Here is a 23964-nt window from a genome sequence, read left to right on the forward strand (position 1 = left end):
TTATGGGATACCATGCACATAAATCCATTCCTATCACTTAAGGTGGCAGGAAACATTTTTAGTGCACTTAGAAGCCAAAGAAAAATTTTCTGGTATCCACTTGCAAACAACTAAATGTTTCAAAGTTCCATTATAAAGAGAAAAAATCTCATCAAATGATTTCAAACCCCATAGATATTAAATCCGGCTAATGATTCATGCAATAGAAAGATCAACTATGACATTGTGAGTCAAGTTCATGATGGAAGATTTTAAATGAATAAAGTCTAATAAAATCATTCAACTCTATTGTGCATATCAAGAATGTAAGAGAAGCAGAATACTATCTACCTGTCTGTATTATTTGAATGCAAAAACTGAACCCATAAAACACCGATGAAGAGAAAAATAAATTAATCAAATCAAATTCTAGTTCAGATGTGCTAAAGCCATAGTACTTTGGAAGATGAAGTCTGACACTCTGACTAATAACGATTGAAAGTAAATTTAAGCTAACTATTAGGTGATCAGAACGCAAGAAGTAAGAAATAAACACTAAAACTTTTCAAAAATGAAGGCCATTCTGTTTCCGTACTTCCTAAGATCAGATGGGGCAAACCAAAAAAAATGAGCATAAAACGATCAATTAAGCAAACTAAAAAGTAATTATATATTCATATCTTCCGACATCACTGTTTCTAACTCAAATAAAAAGAAAATTCAAGTAAAATGAAAAGTCACTGTTTCTAAACCGATCTGACATTTCAAGTTGTTCAACAATCGAAAACCAAAAATAAATGACTTAACAGAAATATAAAAGACAAAGAAACTAATTAACAAAGCAAAAATATCATAAAATTAGTTAAGATAAACCAAAATGCACATCGATACTAAAGAACCAAACTGATCCACAACAAAGAAGATAATTAGAATAAAAGCACATATCGATAGATAAAGGTACCTGTAAAAAACTATAAATTTGGAATAAACGAACGAACCGAACTCCGATCGAAAGCCAAGAAAATGAAAATGAATACCAGATTTCACAATTACAGAAAGAGAGACAGAAGAAAATGAGCAGACCGAAAGACTGTACAGAGCTTCGGACAAAGAGCTATTTATCTGCAGTAGATCAATCAGAACCCTTCCGTTGGTTACGCTCTCTCTCTCTCTCTCTCTCTCTCTCTCTCTCTCACGTGTTCGGGCCCTACTTTGTGTTTTTTTTGGTGCAATGGGCCCTACTTTGTTACAACGCGTTTTAAACGCTTTCGGTCGAAAAGGGTTCGTTTGGACTTAGCGTTTAAAATACGTTGAATATGCGTTTTCGTTTTTGTGAATGGAAATAAACAGGCCTTAAAAAATAATATTTTAAATTTTGATTTAAAATACTTGTGACGGTGCCTTTAATTAATGTCAATATTTTAAATTGATTTAGGAATTTATGAATGAGCGGTAAATCGTGGACCCAAATAAGTTGAAAGTAATACATTTAATATTTATGGGTCCGGACATTTATTTAAGCGAAAGAGAATGCTACCTGGTCATGTGCGGTGTGTGGTTTCTCTATCCAAACAGATTGCCGTGTTAATGATCGCTCCACTAGTGAATTCAGCCTTTCCATGAGATGTGGCCATGTGTTTGGGCATTGGAATTGCACGTCACCTTCTGTCTCCCTTTATTTACTATATGGGAAAAAGAAGGTTGTTTGATCGGGCCCCTTACGCTCAAACACATGGATAGCGAGATGATCACCCTATCCCCATCTTGGATGTTTGAACTTGCACTCCCATTGGTCCCTCTTTTGGCGTAGGAGCCATGCAATCAAGTAGCATTCTCTCTCCCATAATATATTTAGCTCAAAGAAAAGTGTCTGAGGTAAATACGTCTTCCCTAAAGGAGGACCATAGCATAGGAACTGGGTCCTCATCCCAACTTCGATGTGAGATTTAAAGTTGGAACCATGCACCCCAACAAGGACCTTCGTTGTGGAGTTTCTCATTATCCATCTTCATACATGTGGGAATGGTATGGAAAATGGAAATCCACTGATATCATCACTTAGTGGGTCGTAACACTCATTGAAATGAAATTTTTTTTGAATTGAATAATTGGGATGAAATTTGGTGCTACACTAGTAGCAGACGACAACCAAGAAAATGAGATCTTAAAGGATATTTATGAACTCAAAAAAAAAGTGAATTATTCAATTTTCTTGCCTACAAGTATAACAACAAAATTTTTCCGGATATTTGTGGTCCCAAATCTAAATAGATGAAAATGTAGCCTCCATTATTAAGAAAGGCCACATCTTGCCATTTGGGGTATCAACTACAACCCCATACGGCCAGTACCTACTGATAAAAAATCGAAACTGACACGATGGATTCTGATGATCGATTTATAATCGTGTCAGGTTTTAGACCCACCTGATGACTATCACCGCCCAATGTGTTTTTCAATGGTTTAAGATATGGGGAAAAAGTCGCAGCGCGACGAGTAAAAGTCTTTAAACGCAACACTAAACACAACGCTTAAATCTCAACCGTTGAGATTTAACCAGTTGATCTAAGTCGTTGAATTTTTAACCTGCAACTGCCTGCAACCGGCTGCCCACATCTTCTTCAGCTACCGATCTGCAAAAGGTCGTTGAACGTTTCCAATCTCCGGCGAACTTGAAACCACCCCGAAACCACCCCTTCGTTTGGTTTGTGTTCAACTTCACACCTTCCTCTCAATACCCCACACCATGAAAGTTCAGATTTTGAAAGAAAACATAAGGAAGAAGAACAGAGAAGTGTCAACAGACTGAGAAGCTCTCTCTCTGCTGCAAAATCTTCAAAGCTTCAATGTCCACTACCATTAAAAACCCTTTTAACGAGCAATTAAAAACCCCTTTAACAAGCAACAGCGGAGGCGTTTCAGATCAGAAACCCTCGGTCCCATGTACTTGTTTGTTCTTCTTCTAATCCACATACTTGCGTCACTAACCCAGTTCACCGACGGAACCACCGGAACGCAGTACAACCCTTTTTTTCCACCCTCCCTGTGTATTCTCGGTGGGAAGATGGAGGGTTTTTTTTATTTTTTTATTTTTTTATTTTTTTATTTTTTTTTACTTAAATGAAAGGGAAGATGGAGTTTGGGTTATAGTATTTGAAATTTCTTGATTTCTCTGTACTGATTTCTATAGAGAAAAGGTAACTCGGAGGATCTATGTCGGTTATTAGTTCTAGATTTCTCTGTTCTCTGTTCTCTAGAGAAGATGAATCGATGATTTCTGATGGAAGATGAACCGAGAGAAGATAACTCGGGAGATTCTGCGACTTCCATCCTCCCACCACCGCCCCCCGTGTATTGTCTCCTCCCACCTCCGTCCTCCCACGCAGCGTCAATCTTTCTTCTCCGTTCTATGTCACATGAAACACTTCCCTGCAGTGAAAAAGAGTAGGAAAAAGAAGAAAAGGGCTGTGACGGTTAGCAGGTTAATGGCATTTTTTATTCAACGGTTACAATTAAAAGGTCAAAAAATAAATGGTTCAGATTTCCTCGTGGCGTTTAGTGGTGAGTTTAAGAAATTTTATCGTCGTGACGCTACCACCCGCTCTTAAGATATTAAACTCCTCTGGCGTGAATCCTGATGTATATATGTATAATATATAATGGGGAGTTGGGACAAGATCACCTGAATGTCACGTGATTCTGATATACAACATATATTCATGGTTTTTAGTGCAACGGTATCGAAATGGGTGCCGGTGACCAGTAAAACCGATACAATATTTATATGGTATTGGTCTCGATCGGTTGTATCGGACAAAATTATCTCTGAATCTCCTTAAAAATGAGTTTTCTGATCAGTTTACCTCTTATTCATACTGTGCTACTGATACGATATTGGTACGGTATTGGTATCGGTGACTAGCAAAACAGGTACATATCGTCTGATACGGACAATACGATACCGATGCTTAGAACCATGCATGGAATACTAACTGGTGTTGCAACGAGGCGTGTATTTGTGCCTAGGCTAGGGGTGTCAGACAATAGGTTTGGCCTGGTTTTCGGTCTGGCTGAATCGATTTTAGTCTCGGAATGAGTGAGACTAAAACCAAAATGTTAAGAAACTTCGGTTTTCGATTGGTGTCAGTCCGGTGCAATTTTGGTTTATTTTGGTTTTTTCAATATCAGGTTAATATCGGTTTAGATTGATTTTTTTTTGGGTTTGAACCCTAATGAAATCTTATATTCATAACTTGTAGTGAGGAATGATTTGATAAAAACACCATGAACAGGAAAATTGATTTGATGTGTTCATCTTGTAATCCAAACAACGAAAAAAAAATTATAAGGAAAAGATAATATTGAAATTAATGGACAAATAGAGTTTGTAGCTAAATCATTGTTACAAATCATATCATTATTTATTGGGAAGATAACTAATTTTGAAATCAATGGATAACTAATCACTTAGAATATAACTAATATTGAAATCATAACATGAACCCTACTATCAAATCATTCATTTACTATCCAACTAATATAATGAACAAGGAGATCAATGGAAGCATTGTCACAAATCAATTTTCATATTCATAACCTCATACTCATTGATTTGTAACAATTCCCCTTACAATTAGAAATTTTCTCACTAATATTAAAATCAATGGATAGTCAATCCACCTATTCAAAACGTTATACTTAATGATTTTTATTGGTTTCATTCAGTTCGATTTTCGCTTTGGATATCAGTCAGCTCGTTGCGGTCTGGTTTTCAGTTGGTCCTCACACCCTAGTCCAAAACAAATCCAATACGGATCGATACGCTTTGATTTTTTCTAATCAGTTTCAATCGGTCTTATCAGTTTGGGCTAGTTTTGACACCCTTAGCCCAGGCATAGTCGTATGCAAAATGACCGGCGTACCCCTGATCCTTTCTGCCTTTCCACAGGGTGCATTGGTCATTTCGCATGCAACTGTGCCTGGGTGCAGGTACACTCCACGCTACGGCATTGGTTAGTATTCTTTCTCCCATTAATTTATAATGTAATTTTAATTTATATATTTAACTACGTTCATTGTCCATCGACAAAAACAAAATTTATAAAGTATTAAACCCTTGCTCCCTCATAAACCCTGTTTGTTTCTTATTTCTCCACGAAAGCCGATGAGCAACTAAGACGATCTCATTTATTCCACAATGGTGCAACTTCAGTTTCTTTTAAGACACTCCTCAAATGTAATCCTAGGAAACAATGATCTTCGAGTTATGAGCCTGTGGTTGATCTTCAACCTCAAAATGGTTCTTGGTCTGTTTTTAACTATTTCAAACTATTTACACCTTATTTTTGGTCTATTTTGGTCAATAGAGAACTAGACCGAAATCTATTGCAGTCAAGATTGACCTATCAGTCAGTGACCGATCAATTGGTAGTGACTGATAACCAGTAAGTGACCGACAAACTGGCAATGGCCAATGAACGGTCAATAAGGTGATTATAACCAATTCTCAAATAAGTGGGTAGCTGTGAAACTTTCTGGTAACTATAGAAAACACTAAAACTGCCAATGGTGCCTATAAAAGAGAAATTCAGCCACAAAGGAAAGGAGACCAAATCAACACAATAATTTTATATTTTAGCCTTTTCTTTTTATCTTAGGAGTAGGGTTAATGTAGACTTTTAGATCTTGCTTGGCAAATAACTCCAGCAATATGTCTTTTCAAAAGACATCCATTATCATCAAGTTGTAAGCTTCAATAGTTCGTGGCTGGCAAAGTTGTGAAGACTTCAACAAATTTTTTTCTGGGATGTAAACAATTTGATCGTAGAGTTGTTGTAATGTAAATACCAAATTGTAAGCCTCATCAAATCGGGATTTGACGAGTTGTAAGGACTTCAACAGATGTATTTCTGTAAGTAAGCATTTTGATTTTGAAGTTCTTCTTCTTCTTCTTCTTGGCATTGCAATTTTTTTTTTTACATTTAAAAGTCCTTGGAGTGACTGAGGCACTAGAAAGATCCCACTCATTCCTGATTGGAAGTCAGATTCAATTCATTTTATGGCATGCTTGCACATCTTTAGCTCGAGCCTTCGATGCTAAAAAATAGTGGTAAGACAAACTGAATCTCTTATTTCTTTTTCTTCAATAATTCATCTTGACTGAAAGTGTTGTATCTAATGATCTATTTTATTGTCAATGAAGTTTTTATTTATCAAAAAAAATAAAAAATGAAGAATTCAGGTTTCTCATTTCACTTTTTTTTTTCTATTTGAAAATTAATCTCTCTTGTCCTTGGAGTTGGGCATTGAGGTTGAGGTGTATCTTCTTGATGGGTGTTTTGGTTTCCTTCCACTTTCTTGTGTTATAACTTATTTTAAAGACCTTTGAAAAGATAAAAGAATATCTGATGAGTCCACCCATCCTCGTTCCGCCAGTCCTAGGAGAGCCTTTGTTACTATACCTCTCTCTAGGAGAAACATCCATGGGATCGATGATGGCATAACAAGACAAGGAGAACGGTGAAAAACATGTCGTTTACTACCTAAGCAAGAAATTGTTGAATTACGATACTCGTTACACTCCACTAGAGAAGAATTGCATTGCTTTGGTCTGGGCAACCAAAAGATTGAGGCATTATATGGTGTCACATCCCATCTACCTAATCTCAAAGATGGATCCCATGAAATACCTGTTTGAAAAGCCAACATTAACGGGGATAATGGCTAGGTGGCTGTTGTTGCTCTTAGAGTTTGACATAACTTACATCAACCAAAAATCCATCAAAGCGCGAGCAATCTCTTATCATCTCGATGCACATCCGGTGGGTGGCGATTCACAGCCCTTAGAAGATTCCTTTCCTGATAAAGATTTGTCCCTTGTAGAAGACGAAGGTCAAAAAGATTTATGGCAATTATTCTTCAATGGTTTAGCTAACCAAAGAGGATGCGGGGTTGGTATATTGTTGATAACCCTTGACGATCTCTATTTGCCATTAGCATCCCGATTGGACTTACCCTGCACCAAAAATATTGCGGAGTATGAAGCTTGCGCGATTGGCTTAAAGGTAGCTTTGACTATCGTAATCAAGAAAATAAAGGTCTGTGAAGATTCTTTGATTGTAATCTGCCAAACTCAGGGGAGACACAAGACGAAGGACGAAAAGTTGAATTCGAACCAAGAACATTTTGGAAGGAATAATCAAGAACTTTGTAGAGATTTCTTTTGATTATTTTCCTAGGAACAACAATTGGTTCACCGATGCTCTTGCAACCCTAGCCTCAATGGTGGAATATGATCCCAAAGCGTAAATCCGCCAATTCTTGATTGAAAGAAGAGATGGTCCAGCGTATGGTGAACTGGTGAGTGCTCTAACAGCAAATGGAAGACCTTGGTTCGCTCACATCATCACCTTCATACGAGATAGGAGGTATATAGCTGATTCCACCATGTGTGAATGAAGAACAAGCTCGAGCAATCATAGAAAAAATCCACCAAGGAATCTGTAGACCATAAATGAATGCAAGAATGCTCACCAAGAAGACATTGAGATAGGGATATTATTGGAGAACCATGGAGACAGATTGTGTAGCCTTTGACAAGAAATGTCATAAATGTCAGGTCTTTGCCAACATTATTTATATCCCACCAATAGAGCTTCACTACTTCAGCGCTCCTTGATATAAAAAATGCCAGGTATTTGCTAACATTATTTATATCCCACCACCAGAGCTTCACTCATTAAGCGCTCCTTAACCTTTTTCCACATGGGGTATTAACGTTATTGGAAAGGTCACTCCGAAGGCATTCAATGGGCATGAATTTATCCTAGTCACCATAGACTACTTCACAAAGTGGGTGGAAGTGCAGTCTTATGCCGTTTTAACAGCTGCAAAAGTAGCAAAATTAATAATAATAAAAAAAACATCATATGCAAGTACAGGGTGCCTTAGGATCTCATATCCGATGAAGGCACATAATTCTAGGTAAAGGCAGTCGAGATCTGTACTAAATTCGGCATTAAGAGACATAGATCCACGACCTACAGGTCACAAACCAATGGGGCAGTGGAATCAGCCAACAAGAACATAAAAGTCATATTATAGAAGATGGTAGATACTCACAAGGATTGGGTCGATAAACTTCCCTACACATTATCGGCTTACCGGACTTCAATCCACACCTCAATTGGGGCAACCCCGTATTCTCTGGTGTATCAAATGGAAGTTTTGCTACCTATAGAGATCAAGTGTCATCTCTTAAAGTGCTTCTAGATATAAAGTATCCAGAATGAGAATAGGTACAAACCAAGTATGATGAACTCAATCTCTTGGTGGTCATGGCCAATCTAAAAAACTATCAACGTAAGTTTGCAAAAGCGTTCAATAAAGGTGTTCGTCCTCATGACATCGTGGTAGGAGATTTGGTTATCTGGGAGAAAAGGGTTCCACTGCATGACCCAAGGGGTAAATTCAGTCCCAACTGGAGTGGTCCTTGCATTGTGAAGGGAATCCTACCAGGAAGAGCTATTTGTCTTATGAACCTGAATGGAGAAGACCAATGGGGTCTGGTCAATATGGATTAACTCAAAAAATATTACTTATGAGCATATGACTATCATTTAAACTACGTTTGACTTGATTCCTTTAAAAAGGGATACATAGGCAACTTGGCATGTCCGAGTGCGGTCTCAACAGCAGAAAGCAATAACCACAGGGGGCATCAAATACAAACATATATATATATACAAATATCCCAAGGGGCATAAGACCCATCCAATTCTGCCATTTGGCATCACCATTATATATTTTCCATCGTCTGTCTAATTCTGTCATTTGGCACCACCTGTGTTGTCACACCCCAAACCACCCCCTGGGAGGATTAGGTAGGTGACCCGAATTGTGTAATGGCAATCCGCCAAATCCCATGGATCTAGAAGCAGTTAATACACTCACAGACACACATCCATAACATTACCACAAGTAATATCAGAGTGCTGCAGATATACTATATTTGAAATGGAAGAAAGAGAAAGCGTACCGATGTGGGAAATGGTTGTTATATAGACATAAGTAAAGTTGTTCATTTCCCCCATACAACCCACAGACTGAACAGTAAGATCTAACATAGACATAAGCGAAAATAATAGTAATATGTACAGGACGAGATAACTCAACCCCAAAAGAAGAAACTAAAACAAGGAGCAAGAACAAGGATAAACTCCTGACAAAATCAAAAAGGAGTCCCCAAGACAAAAAGTAACATCCACGTCCAAGTCAACACCCTTCGCGGGTCAATCCTTAGTAGTCACCGAGAACGCTCGCATCAACAGCACGACCTCCGTCGGGGTCCATACCAATATCATCATAACCACCATGGCTCTCCTTCGCGTAATGAATCTCCACGCCACAGTGGCATCTACTTGTACAATCATCTAATAGAAGAACATATATAACAGAGTGTGAGCCCCACTAAGCCCGTGAGTAAAACATATCATCATGCATGCATATGCAACCACATTCCACATTATCCTACATGATATGCAGGTACAGTTGTTTATTAGCTACCTATCAATACAACTAGGGCAGGTTAGTGCTACTACAATCCCCAATACATATATCCCTAGTACGGGCTTTTACCCCTTCCCGCGATACACCCATTGAGTTATCGGTGAGGACCAGTCAGCTCCAGCATACATACCCTTGGTCAGCCCGACCAACCCTCTATGATTAATCCTGTGAGGTAACCGTCTTTCTTTTCTCTTGTTTGGCTTATAGCCATAATTCACCTTTTCAGTGCTTCCCAAGCATATTGCCCGAGGATTTACTTTGTTTGGCTTATAGCCATGATTCACCTTTTCGGTGCTTCCCAAGCATATTGCTCAAGGCTTCCCGGCATATTGCTCGAGGCATCTTGACATATTGCCAAAGCTTCCTGGCATATTTGCCCGAGGTTTTACGGTAGCCCTCATAGGCATCCAACACCTTAACCCCTGTTGGTAAGGGGCGTAGCACAGGTGATGAAACTCTAACCCCATATCTATATGGCATCGCATGAGTCGACGGTGTCAACCGTATCCCATTCTACGGGCTACCACAGGCCTCATTTCCAAGCCGACTACAGCATCTAGTCTAGCATTTGTAATCAGCATAAAATATTCAATCAGAGTTGATCAACAGTCACATAGTGTGTAATAGTTATGAGATTTGAATTTGATCATGTAACACAATATCATTATTATAGGAATTTAAATTTCAACATATCATTATGTTACACGTACATACACGATAACATTTCACTCACTTGGGTCTGGTTCTATGAAATCAGTTGTTTCAATTCCGGCTGTGGTCTAGCAGTGTACCTCGAGCACGAGATCAAACCCTAAATATATATCAGAAATATTTCATTTAATATTCTAAACTATTTTTGGATGTCCTAGGGTTGATCTAGGCTCACTGGTTTGACTCGGTGCACAGTCGAACATCACTTGGTATTCTCTGGGCCTTGCACTGGGCTTTAGGTTTAAGTCCCGATGCATCATCCGAAGAATGTGGTTTAGGGGCAGGATGGTAATTCACCACTATAGTACATGATTCTAGGCCACAACAGCCTTACAACATTGTCCCTAAGTCAGCAGTGTTGTAGGACCAACACACGCAGGGTTTCCAAGCCTTGCGAGGCCCACTTGGGTACCCAAGGTGTTCATAATTATGGATTGATGTAAGGAGGGGTATTTTGGTCATTTACCACCTCCTTACACTGCTTACAGTCCATATGTTGAGGTCCCAAACTCAGATCTGCAATATCAGCCTTTTTACTTCTCTGGGTGATGTGTGCATCGCCCAGTGCTATCACCCAGAGCCTGTTTAGAACGTGAACAGGCTCCAATTCCAAGGTTTTGCACCATAGGCAGTGCCTTGATCAATCCCCATGCATGTTAGGTCATTATGGACCTCATGGGGTGTGGTTTGTAGTGGTCCACTGGGATCTTGGCCTGGGCCCACCACTTGGCAGCTAGGAGCTACCCAGTTAGCCCAATGAATAGTAACCTAGCAAAGTTCCAGCTACAGGCCATGAATTTGGCTGCATGCAAGGGTAGATTTACATGTATAATCATGGTAGTAGGCTGTCCCTACCAAGATCCAGGCAAGGGCTAGCCTGTATGTACAGATCCAAGCCCAAACTGCCAGATCTAGGTGCAATAAGGCAGTACAGCCTAGCACAAGGACTGATTTCAGTCTCAGTAACAAAACAGCAGTAAAAACATTTAAATAACCCTCAGATCTTCCATGCATCATGTTTGCATGTTGGATCTGAGGCAGCTCATGGCAGCCCTTAGCTGTTATGGGCTATCCATGGCTAGAAACTCATCTAAATAGCAGAGATCTAAAGAGATGAACAGTAATAGCAGTACAACAGCAGACTTAAGGTATGATTTTATACCTGCAATGGTCTAGGATGGCTACTGGACTGAGCTGATGCACAAAGGGTAGGCTTCCCTTCTTCTTCTCCTTCCTTCCTTCTCCTTCTCCTTCTCTTTCTCTCTTTTCTCTCCCACGGTTTCAGCAGTTGAAATAGGTTCTAAAACAGAGCTAGGGTCCTCTATTTATAGGCCAACCCTCTACTAAGGCCTATTTGCCTGCTTAGGCCCATTTCAAGAATGTATCTCAGGTGGGGTCCACAGGGGTCCAAGGGTATGAGGTGGTTCCCTAGACTCCCATCATCCTATGGAGGGTGCCCATGGCCAGTATGGGTGGTGCCCACACATCTGTAGATTAAACTACTGATTTTTCCCACTCTGGATGATGTGTGCATCACCCAGTGCATCACCCAAAGAATACAGTAAAGCTGTATAACTTTGGGCTTGCACAGGGGTTTGGCCCAGGGTGTTGGCCTTATACCTACACCTCACCCAGGGTCTAATGCACCTATTTTCAAGTGTGGGTCCCACATTTATGGAGAGGAGAGAGAATACCTGGAGTCCATGCAACACATTATACTGTGGGCAGTACAACTGCAAGGATCTGCAATCCATCATCTGACAGGCATGTAGGAGGACATCCTCGGGGGTTCTCCATTAAATTCAATCACTGGAGTGATACTCCACAATGTGCTTGGATGCCTTGTCAGGGGTTTCTGTCCTTCATTCAAATTCCCAGCCAGTCAGGGGCGGGTTTGACATGTGTCATAATGTCCCTATAAAAGTCTTGATTAATAGGAGCTAGCTACTCCTTATTACTATGTGAAAAAATAAAAAAGAGAGAACTTATCCAGACCACTGACAAGAAGATTAGTTGAATACATGTGCCATGCATTGGTCGCAAAAGGAAACTCTAGATAAAATATTGCAAGACTAGACTCTGAACATGCATGGCAATGACTCGACGATCTTGGAAGATGTTTGACTCCCACATTGAAAAGAGTTAGATGTTTCGAGCTCCACAATGAATTGCTTCATCAAGTACATCCATGTTGGGATCCAGACTTACATGTTTTCAAATTCGATGAAGTTGAACAACACCCACCATTGAGGAGTTCAGAGCTTATATGCTTTCTCCTCCTCAAGGGAGGTTGTTCTGTCCACCATTACAAAAAGTTGATTCAAGATTCCTACAGCATTTCTTCAGATGGAATGAGAAAGAAGTTAAGCAAGTCATGAATTATAACAAGGTGGACGATTACACCCATATCCCAACCAATACTAAGTTAACAACATAATAATGGATTATACATGTAATTGTACTCCAATGATACCCAATTATACCCCTCCTGTGTGTATGGACTCCCTTGAGAAGACCTAACTCTAATTGAAGTGGAATTACCCTTGAATTGGCCTTTGTGGATGATACAGTAGAATCCAGTAGACGAAACCTATCATCCGCAGACTTATCATCCAATAAGTGTAAAATGCCCAGAATCGGGTATTTTGGTCTTAGACCATCATGGCTCGAGCCTAGGGCTCCACCCTGGGTCAACCCAACTCACTAATGACCTAATGTGACCATCTAAACCCTAAGACCACTAACCTACACCCTATTTAGGATCCCATATGTTTAAAACACATTTTGGACCTTAAAACATCCCTAAACCAAACATACCGTAAATCACTTAGCTAAACCCAGCCAAAATCCTATCTCTTCCTCATTTCTCTCATTTCTAAACCCTAGAGAAGAGAGAAAACATGGGAAGCAAGAAAAGGAAGAAGAAGGAGAGAGAAGGGAGGATTCCATCCTCCATTTAAGCTACCCTTGAGCTCACATCACTTCCCAACCAGTCATTCACTCACCATTGGACTAAGAGCTCGTGGAAGAGGTGGATTGGAGCTCAAACTCACCTTAGGAACTCACCCTCTTGCTACCTTTGGCTGAATCCCATTGCAAGCCATCACTTCTACTTAGTTCCTATGCTAATCCTTGTTGATTTCATGCAAAAGTGTCCAATCTATGTTCAAACCAAAGGGCTTTTCATTCTAAGTAGTTTAACCATCTAGATGGATGGTAGAGGCATCAATTGATACCTTAGGAAGACCCATTCCCAAACCTTATGGCTTAGATAGCTTGAAACCCCATTTTAGAACCCATTTGGGTAGTTCTTGGTGTTAGGAAGCAAATCCTTAATGAGAATACTATTTGGATTGAATCCTAATGTTTCATAGCCTCCTTGGAGACTAAGGGTACCCTCTCATAGACCCTTGCTGGCCCCATGACTATTGGCAAAGGATCGAGCTCGAGCCAAATTTCTGTGAATTTAGCCTGAGCAGACGATACAGCAAGCGGATGATGTTAGTGGCGGCAGAAGCGATGGGATTCTCATGTAATCACAAAATTTTATAAGCATGCAAGAATCTCAATGAACACATTAATATACTAACCTCAAGGGGAGAGCAAGGTCACCTAGAACACTTAAATGGTGTGTTCCTACAAAGGAATGCAACACTTGAAGAAGATCTCCCAAGCTTGTTTCACCTCCAATGGCCAATAGTGCTTGAGGAAGAAGAAGACTCTCTTTTTCTCTCTCTAAGCTCTCTCACAATTTTGTGCAAATTGTTCTAATGATTTTTTCTCTATCATCATCAATCATCTTTGGCCTTAGGTCTCTTTATATATATAGAGATCCAATTGAGGAGGTGGCAAACCTACGGTCCAGATCTAACCAAGTGGTGTGATCCTAAAGGATAGCCCATAAGATTATCCTAAATTACACATAAGGATAAAACTTATCTAAAATCGTAGTAAAGGACGATCCTACCAGGGCGTAACCTGAAAAACCCCTTGCGGTACGTAATTTTATTACATTTTCTCCCCACACTAATAACACCTCACAATTCCGATCCATTATAATTTATCATGAGAGTATGGAGGACTTTGATTGGTCATAAAGAACACTCAAATGGTGTGTTCCCATAAAGGAATGCAACACTTGAAGAAGATCTCCCAAGCTTGTTTCACCTCCAATGGCCAATAGTGCTTGAGGAAGAAGAATACTCTCTTTTTCTCTCTTTAGGCTCTCTCACAATTTTGTACAAATTATTCTAATGATTTTTTCTCTATCATCATCAATCATCTTTGGCCTTAGGTCTCTTTATATATATAGAGACCTAATTGAGGAGGTGGCAAGCCTACGATCCAGATCTAACCAAGTGGCGTGATCCTAAAGGATAGCCCATAAGATTATCCTAAATTGCACATAAGAATAAAACTTATCTAAAATCGCAGTAAAGGACGATCCTACTAGGGCGTAACCTAAAAAACCCCTTGTGGTAGGTAATTTTATTATATTTTCTCCCCACACTACTAACACCATAATGAGCCCTTGCAACCATGGAATAAATGTCACCGCCATAATTCCGGTCTATTTAATTTATCACGAGAGTATGGAGGACTTTGATTGGTCATAAAGAACACTCAAATGGTGTGTTCCTACAAAGGAATGCAATACTTGAAGAAGATCTCCCAAGCTTGTTTCACCTCCAATGGCCAATAGTGCTTGAGGAAGAAGAAGACTCTCTTTTTCTCTCTCTACGCTCTCTCACAATTTTATGCAAATTGTTCTAATGAGTTTTTCTCTATCATCATCAATCATCTTTGGCCTTAGGTCTCTTTATATATATAGAGACCTAATTGAGGAGGTGGCAAACCTACGGTCCAAATCTAACCAAGTGGTGTGATCCTAAAGGATAGCCCATAAGATTATCCTAAATTAAACATAAGGACAAAACTAATCCAAAATCATAGTAAAAGACGATCCTACCAGGGCGTAACCTAAAAAACCCCTTGTAGTAGGTAATTTTATTACATTTTCTCCCCACACTACTAACACCTATAATGGGCCATTGCAATAATGGAATAAATGTCACCGCCACTATTCCGGTCCATTATAATTTATCACAAGAGTATGGAGGACTTTGATTGGTCATAAAACTCTTTGAAAACTCTTTTCCAAAATACATTTAATTTAATATTAATAAAATAAAATACTCTTTGCAAACACTTTACAAAAAACCAAGGCCTTGGATTTGGCACAATCAAATCCGTTCACTCTCCTTTTGGTATTCTCCCTTTACAGGTAGTGAAAATTTTATTGAGCATCACATCCATAACTATTTATATTGTGCACACATAGTGGCCGATATATAGTCAGTTGTTTTGGTAAACATCAACCATTGACACACCATAAATGCACAGAACATAAATAAAATAGCAAGTGTCCCTCAAATACAGAGAAAATAACAACTAGAGATTCCTGTTGTAACTACATCTTGACAGTGAATAATTCAAGAATCCTTGTGGATCATGTTCAACATGAACTGTGCGTTTATTTACATTTTGGTCCAATCACTATTGTACGAATGTAAAATATAGCAACCATAGAACAGATTGCCTAAATCTATCCATAGTGGTAAACAAAATGATTTGAATTGGGCAAATGCAATATACAATTATGACAAGCACATAATTAAATAAAACTAAATTAATTAATGTAACCAAATTAAATTGGGTTTGATGGACACATAAATGTTACATCCAACAGATGATGTATCGTCTGCTATTACCCATTGAACCCACTGACTGTGTCGTCCGCAGGCTTGCGGATGATGCACACAGTCCGCTCTATCCTATTGTCCGCTTAGACCATTTGCTGCTGACTTGGAGTTTTGACTCTGGATTTGGTACCCAAACCCTCTCTCATCTATTGTATGCTTGTGCAATGATATGTTAGGATAACTTACACCTACGACAGAGGGCGTGCACTACACAAAACCCATGATTGCTTATGCTTCAATGATTGTGAATGGATTGAACACTTAAACTATTTTATGGAGTATTTTTCATCAGGCATGTGTATAGGGTATGTATAATTGATGTGATTTGGTTGCGACGCATGCTGTGCTGTGTGGAATATTGCGAGCATGATGAGATATGAGTTATGTTAGATGATATTAGGTTGAAAACTTTATTTTGGGTATTATATGAATGTTATGGAATGTGGATATGTGATGGAATCTAAGTACCGTGAGTAGGCGTCAGACTTGTGATTGCCATGTGAGTATGGAGAGGAGAGTGTTGTGAATGTATATAATGATTATGATTCATGTGTGATGGATTGGGTTGGGTTGTGATCAGCCGACTGGTATTTTGGTATCACACCTGCCATATTATGAGTATTTATAAGTGTGTGTGTGTGTGTAAGCTAAAGGGTGCGAGAGGATAGCTGGGCCACCGTGTTAGGCACTATGGATTCGACCTTTAGGCTACACATGCGTGTATCTATGCATTTCAATAGTTATTTGTTGGCTAGGATATAACTTACCCAGTACTACGACCCTTACCGACAGGGATTTAGGTGTCAACAAACCCATGGGTCCCGATCGTGTTTTTGGGGTAACCCACTGTGAAGTCCAGGCATCGATGGTAGTTCAGGCTGGACACTAGGATGGGGTTTGTATAGGGGGTTTGTGGACAACATAGTGAAGGGATCCAGTCTTGCAAGCTTCCATGGTAGCTTGGGTTTGACATTGTTGGCATGCCATCCGTATTATTGCACTGTTTGCCAACGATGCTATCTATGCTATAGTAGTACCCGACCCGACTTAGAATCTTGATGCTAGGGAAAAATGAATGAATGTATTCATGCATCATATGTGATGAGCATACTTTAGCATGTATATTTAATATACCTATTAATTGTATGGATGTGTATGGTTTGATCACTCACTAGGCTTGTGGAAGCTCATCCCTCGGGAACTTTGTTTTTTAGATGATGGTACAGGTAATGGCATGGATACTCTTGAGAAGCCTCGTTGGCCATACTTGGCTGGACTGGATGCTTGGGGAGATCCTAGGTGGACAATGATACCCGGTGATGATATATGTGGGAGGCCCGCCGAGGAGGGGCATCACAGAGAGTAGGCGTACGAGATGGATACTCTTGGAGAGTAGTGGTTCAGGCTAGAGGCCCAGTGGATTCAAGACTTTATTATTTTATCTTATTATGAGAGAACCTTGTGGATGATGACTGGTGGTACTTTTGATATTCTATACTTGTTTAAAAGATATTATAAGATTTGAAAACATTTGAAATGCTTGGAATAAAATGCCACCAAGGTACCTATGATATCATTTAGAATTCCAATAGTATCTTATTAGTATTATTATTATCCTTGTTTACTTTTGCTGCAATTGTGATTTTATCCTTGATTATTACTTGTGGGCTTACGGTGAACATGACACTGTAAAGTGTCGATCCTGTGGTTAAGTGTGGAATACAACAGTTGTAACGCCCTAAGAATACTGCCTAGTACCGGTCCGCCTGGGAGATCGTTGAGGCGTCCCTACTAAGACACGGCTGAGTACCAGGGGTTTAGGAGATCGTGGGGGGGTGCAAACTTAGTCCCACATTGGCTAGGCAGGGAGATCCTGAGTTATTGATAAAGAGTAGCCTCCTCTACATGGCATGATGCATTTTAAAGCCTTGAGGCCCATTAGGCCAGAGGGGACAATATCGTGCCAATAGAGGGGCTTGGTCGTTATAGTGGTATCAAAGCAAACTCCCGACACTAGTGGTACGGCCACTACAGGGATGCTATGCTCGTAAGGGGGGAGATTGTAATGCCCCAAGAATATGGCCTAGTACTAGCCCGCCTGGGAGATCATTGAGGTGTCCCCACTAAGACACGACTGAGTACCAGGGAGTTTGGGAGATCGATGAGGGGGTGTAAACTTAGTCCCACATCGGCTAGGGAGGGAGATCCTGAGCCATTGATAAAGAATAGCCTCCTCTACACGGCATGACGCATTTTAAAGCCTTGAGGCCCATTAGGCCAGAGAGGAAAATATCATGCCAATAGAAGGGTTGGGTTGTTATCCTGGCCGATGTGAGACTAAGTTTGCACCCGCTCACCAATCTCCCAAACCCCCTAGTACTCAGTCGTTCTTGGTGAGGACACCTCAACGATCTCCTAAGTGGGCCGGTACTAGGCCATATTCTTAGGGTGTTACAGGGGTATTCCCTTCACATTGCCACTCTTTTGGGATAGGGGTGTGACAACATGGTATCAAAGAGCTTTTGCTCTGTTCTGTTCACCGTTCGACTTACTCCATCTCAGTCTAATCCACGATAGGAATCGAGTTAATAAAAATCTTTAATAAATATATATTTAAAGATGGGGTAAAGACATGTTGTGGATTGAAAATTTAAAACTTCTATTAGGTAGAGACCATCCTTACATATTTAGTTTGTCTAAGGCCGACATACCTCAAATAAAAAATAAAAAAGAGAAAAAACTATATGAGCCCACCTACCTCACCACTCTGAAACTAACCTAATAAAGATAAAAATAGCAAATTAAACTAGAAAAACAAAAGAAAAACCCCAAAACTATTCATGTTGCACTTCTTTTCCCTTGTCCTTACTTTGAGCCTGATCTCCCCCTCTGGGTCGTTGTACTGCCCTGTCTGGAGCCCTCTCCATCAACAAGCGGGACTCGATATCAGTTAGCCTATCATTGGTGTCATCGATTCCCACATTCATCAATGCGATCACATTATTATATTGGTCATTCACCTTCTTCTCTAGGGTAGCAAACCCCTGCACCATGGTCTACTCCATAGCAGAGAACCTCTGAACCATATACCCCCTGCCTGGTACACCTAACATGTCGCCTTCTCTCGACTGTAGAGGATGAGGACCTTCACGAACCTATGAGGAAGAGACCTTAGTAGCCCGAGTAGTAGTGGTAGCTCCCCGCCCATGACCCTATGTGGTCAAACGAGTTACCCTAGGAACGGGTGCATCTACTAACACATTACTACCTTCTCCACGACCATGACCATCACCCCCATTAGAATCATCATTACTACTACAACCACCTCCCTCTAGAGCCTCTCTTGCCATCTGTGCTCTGTCAGGCGGCAACTCCAAGCTTCCCTCACATCGTGTCATGCTCATCTTCCTTAGAGCAGTTGTGTTGAAAGGAGTGACCTTTTTACCCCTACAGTCATTGCCCAAGGGTACTTGGAAGTGATGCAACAACTTAGTGATCAGCTTACCATAGGGCATATTTCCTTTAAATGGGTGATTCCCTCGATATCCCATAGTCTGGATGATGACATTAGGAAGGCATAGGCGATATCCTGTTTAGAGGCAGCAGGCACTGTAACTCTGCATATTTGACAGCTGCCAAGAAAATAGCAAACATTAGAGAACAAAAATATTTGAATAGAAATGCAACTGAATGATAGGAAACGATTAGGGTTTATGTGATCCTTGTGTCCACCATATGGCACTACATTCAATTACACCAAGCACGCTAAAATGCATAAGGATGGGTACTAGTCCTTAATGAGGAGTCGAGTCTCTATGTTCTTAGGCCGTAAGACGTCTAACATGTTGAAGTACTCATCATCAGAAAGGAAGGCCATGTACTCACACTTTAGAGGCCCATATTGAAGTGACCCCTCCATCAACACCTCTAGGATCTCCCCCAACTCGACCGGAGTAAAAGTAATTTCAACACCCGTGTAAAGATCTAACACCCCGCATTACCATTATCCACCATCTCAAGGTTGGCATAGAAATAGCGTACCAATAAGGGATAGAAGTCATCCTCGGGGTTGAGTATGTTTGACCACCCCAGGTGGGCGAACATCTCTACCACTCGGAAAGATTGAATGTCTTACGTAATGACCCACCTCTTGGGGATGACTGGGACATGTTGAAGATCACCCCATAAATCTTAGTTCTCCATTGAGGTGAAACAATGGGCATCAAACTCATGAGGAGGAGGCGGTGGATTTGCTTGACCTCTTCTTGGAGCCATTAATCTACACAAATAAAAAGGGCCAAACACAAAATTCATAAAATTGGGGAAAACCTAGGATTTGGGGGAAACAAGGTAAAGGTGGAGATTGTTCGAAATCGAAACATATGTTGGCATGTAATCGATGTGTTAACCCCTAATCAATAACAACATCAACCTACATTACCCTAAAAATACACGAAATTCGTTTAGGGCATAAAAACCTCCCAAAAACCTAGTTTTGGTTTAGAGAACAACATGCAAATATCAAATGCAAGACACAACTATCTTAGGGTTGCAAAGCGTACATGCATTTATGGATTAATCATGAATAAACACCATTGGAAACAAAACATCTCAAAGAAATCCAAGGAGAATACACAAAATCCAACCTAAAATCAATTTACAAAGATGGGATGGCAAGAATGGGGTTGGAAGAAGAAGAACCTACCTTGAGCAGAGATTTAGCGGCGTGAATGCGAGGCCGAGACTCGAATCAAGTGGTTTGAAGCTAGATGGACTCCCCTTGGTCACCCTAGTACCCCCTCTTGAAGATAGAAGAAGAAAAATGGGAGAAAGGGGCATTGTAGATCATGTTTTAAAAATAGGGTTCCATGCGAGTGGACAATGCACATCGTCCATTGGACACACATCATCCACTGCTAATATGAGCACTTGCTGACTGTATCGTCCGCTTCTCTACGGATGAAGTAGATAGTTTGCACTATGTATCTTCCGCTTAACACAGAATATGAATTTTTTAAAATTTTTGGGCCTCTCTTCTTGCATGCACCATTTTCAATGCCACATGTCACATGTTCATGACTCTATAAGCCACATTGCATGATCTAATATATTTATATGAATTGTTAATTAATATTTTATTTTGGGGCTAACATCTATGATCTCTCCCTCCTAGGAATTTCATCATGGTGCGTATGCAACGTGGTCTTGGTTATAAGACACCCACACCTAGCCGAGACGCAACTAGGACCTCTAGCACTACTACTCCTAGAAACCCGAGGTACACCATGATCCATGATGTTAGCCAAATGGTGGGAAATATATTGAGGGAGTTTCGGGTCCAACAAATGGACTGACAACATGAGGCGTACATTCAAAGAACAATAGAGGGAATTCATAGAGCACATGGCAGCCTGGTATGAGGCTGATGAGAAGGCTAGAGCGGAAGCCAATGTTCCTCCTATGTATGATCAAAGTCTTGTTTGAGGAGTTCATTGAAGAACCAAAGCCGCTAGAGTTGTTCATTAAAGGAGCTTCAAAGAGTTTGAAGAAGAAAAGGCAAGAACTTGAAGGTGAATCACTTTGATTATTGCAATGTGCTTATGTAATGGTTTTGATTTTGTTAATGGATGATAGCATAGGTTTTTAGAAGTGTTTTTTTAGGGTTTAAAGAGTCCCATGAATATGTTTTGTAAGCTGGAACAAAGTCCTCATTCGAATCCATTAAGAATTTTAGGAAGAAAACTCCATGTAAATCTGGAAATTTCTTAACTGACAGTTTGACCTCTGTTCAGTCCGTGGGTCATATCTCCCTCATCTGGAACTCAAATGACCTAATTTTAGTGGCATTTGAAAATAGCCTCAATTATTCACAATTTTTGTGAAATAGTGTTTTTCCCAAAACTACTCATAAGAGGGTCAATATCCCATTGTAACTTCAATAACTTGAGCAGAGTCGAATCTGGAAATTTCTTACTGGCAGAATGACCTCTATACAGTCCGTGGGACATATCTCCCTCATCTAGAACTCAAATGACCTGATTCTAGTATCATTGGAAAATATACTCAATTATCTATTACTTTTGTGAAATAGTGTTTTTCCCAAAACAACTCATAAGAGGGTCCAAATCTCATTGTAAGTTCAGTAACCTGAGCAGAGTTGAATCTGAAAATTTCTTACTGGCAGAATGACCTCTATACAGTCCACGTGGCATATCGCCTTCATCTAGAACTCAAATGACCTGATTCTAGAGGCATTTTAAAATAGACTCAATTATGTACAATTTTTGTGAAATAGTGTTTTTCCTTAAACCACTCAGAAGAGGGTCAGAATCCCCTTGTAAGTTCAGTAATCTAAGCAGAATAAATCTAAAATTTTCTTGACAAACAGATTGACCCCTCTACATGCTTGGACTATTTTCGATGGGTCTTTGGGTATTTGTAATGATGTGATAAGCCATATTAATGATCTATATAATTATTTACATAGGTATTTTTGATTGAGCTTCATTCACGCGAGCTCTGACGCACTTGGATCAAGGAAGGAGTTGAAGTTTGAGGTGGGGGGGGTTTATTGTTATTATAGCTGTGATGAAATATTTGTATATACATGTATGATGATTGTTAATTGTTATGCATGATAGATTTACAAATTTATAGTTGATTTGAATGCATAATGAAACATTGAGTGATTGATGCATTAAATGATAAGAATATGAATTGCAGGAGATTAAATTATTAAGATGGTTATGCATTTCGTTGAGTTTTTCATGAATGAAGATGAATGGTTATGGTATCATGAAAGTTGTGAATGAATGAATTGATGATGACAATATTATTCCTTAATAGAAGTTGAGCGCATCTCAAAAGATGTTGGGTACCCGAGTGGGTAGAGCGCATCTTGAGAGGTGTTGGATCCTTGAATGGAGTTGAGCGCACCTCGATAGATATTGGGTCCCCGAGTTGGTTGAGCGCATCTTGAGAGGTGTTGGATCCTTAAATGGAGTTGAGCGCATCTCGATAGATGTTGGGTCCCCAAGTCGGTTGAGCGCATCTTCAGAGGTGTTAGATCCTCTATAGAATATATTTCGATACATGAAATAATAAATGAGATAATGAGTTGTAAACTAGAGCATGTTCAGTTATGTGTTTTAACGAGAATCCTTCATGTGTGTGCACACTCCATAGTTCACAAATGGTTAAGACCATACTTAATTAAAGGAATGAATAACGGTTACATTGAATTGTTTATTATTTTACTCTTTATTCATCTTTATTCATGCTTGTGTATAATGTACTTAGCACCCCACTGGGCGTAAGCTCACCCCATTCAAGTGGAATCTTTTACAGATGGTGAGGAGTACACGGTGGAAGACTTTGGAGGAGGAGCACCTAGTTGATATGATAGGCTCTTTTATATTTCTTTTGGATGTTGGTGTTCTAGTATTGGAGCCTTTTTTGTAATCATGTTAATGAATGATGGAACCGTTTAATGTATTTAAACAATTCTTTCTAGGAGTTATGAAATATCTATATCACTCTTCTAGTTCAGTAATGGACAATATATATATATTTATATGTTAATATATTTCTACCACCAATATTGAGTAAATTATGAAAATATTTTAATTAATGAAGTTGCTTCCGCATGTGTTAAAAATGGATGACCTGGGATATTGTTTGTTTTAGTTTATTATGAAATTTGTGACCTAAGCTTAATTACATAAGGACGGGATCTATATCATCCATGATTGGGTCCAGGTTGTTACACATTACTTCCCCAACCAGTCATTCACTCACCATTGGACTAAGAGCTTGTGGAAGAGGAGGATTAGAGCTCAAACTCATCTAGGAACTCACCCTCTTGCTACCTTTGGCTGAATCCCATTGTAAGCCATCACTCCTACTTACTTCCTATGCTAATCCTTGTTGATTTCATGCAACAGTA

The 23964-nt window shown here is 39.7% G+C and overlaps 1 protein-coding gene across 4 annotated transcripts in view; it reads right to left on the minus strand.

Moving 5' to 3' along the window:
- LOC122656047 overlaps window positions 1–994 on the minus strand; it is a 30527-nt gene extending 29533 nt beyond the window's left edge. For all 4 annotated transcript variants that reach the window (XM_043850478.1, XM_043850477.1, XM_043850479.1 and 1 more), the window contains exons 1-2: window positions 959–994; window positions 786–807 (exon numbers count right to left, since the gene is read on the minus strand). The gene's annotated coding sequence lies outside the window, so the exon portion shown is untranslated. The remainder of the gene's footprint in view (window positions 1–785; window positions 808–958) is intronic.
- Window positions 995–23964: the final 22970 nt, after the last annotated feature.

Source organism: Telopea speciosissima, chromosome 3 (genome assembly GCF_018873765.1).
Source record: "Telopea speciosissima isolate NSW1024214 ecotype Mountain lineage chromosome 3, Tspe_v1, whole genome shotgun sequence".
NCBI classification, from domain to species: Eukaryota; Viridiplantae; Streptophyta; class Magnoliopsida; order Proteales; family Proteaceae; genus Telopea; species Telopea speciosissima.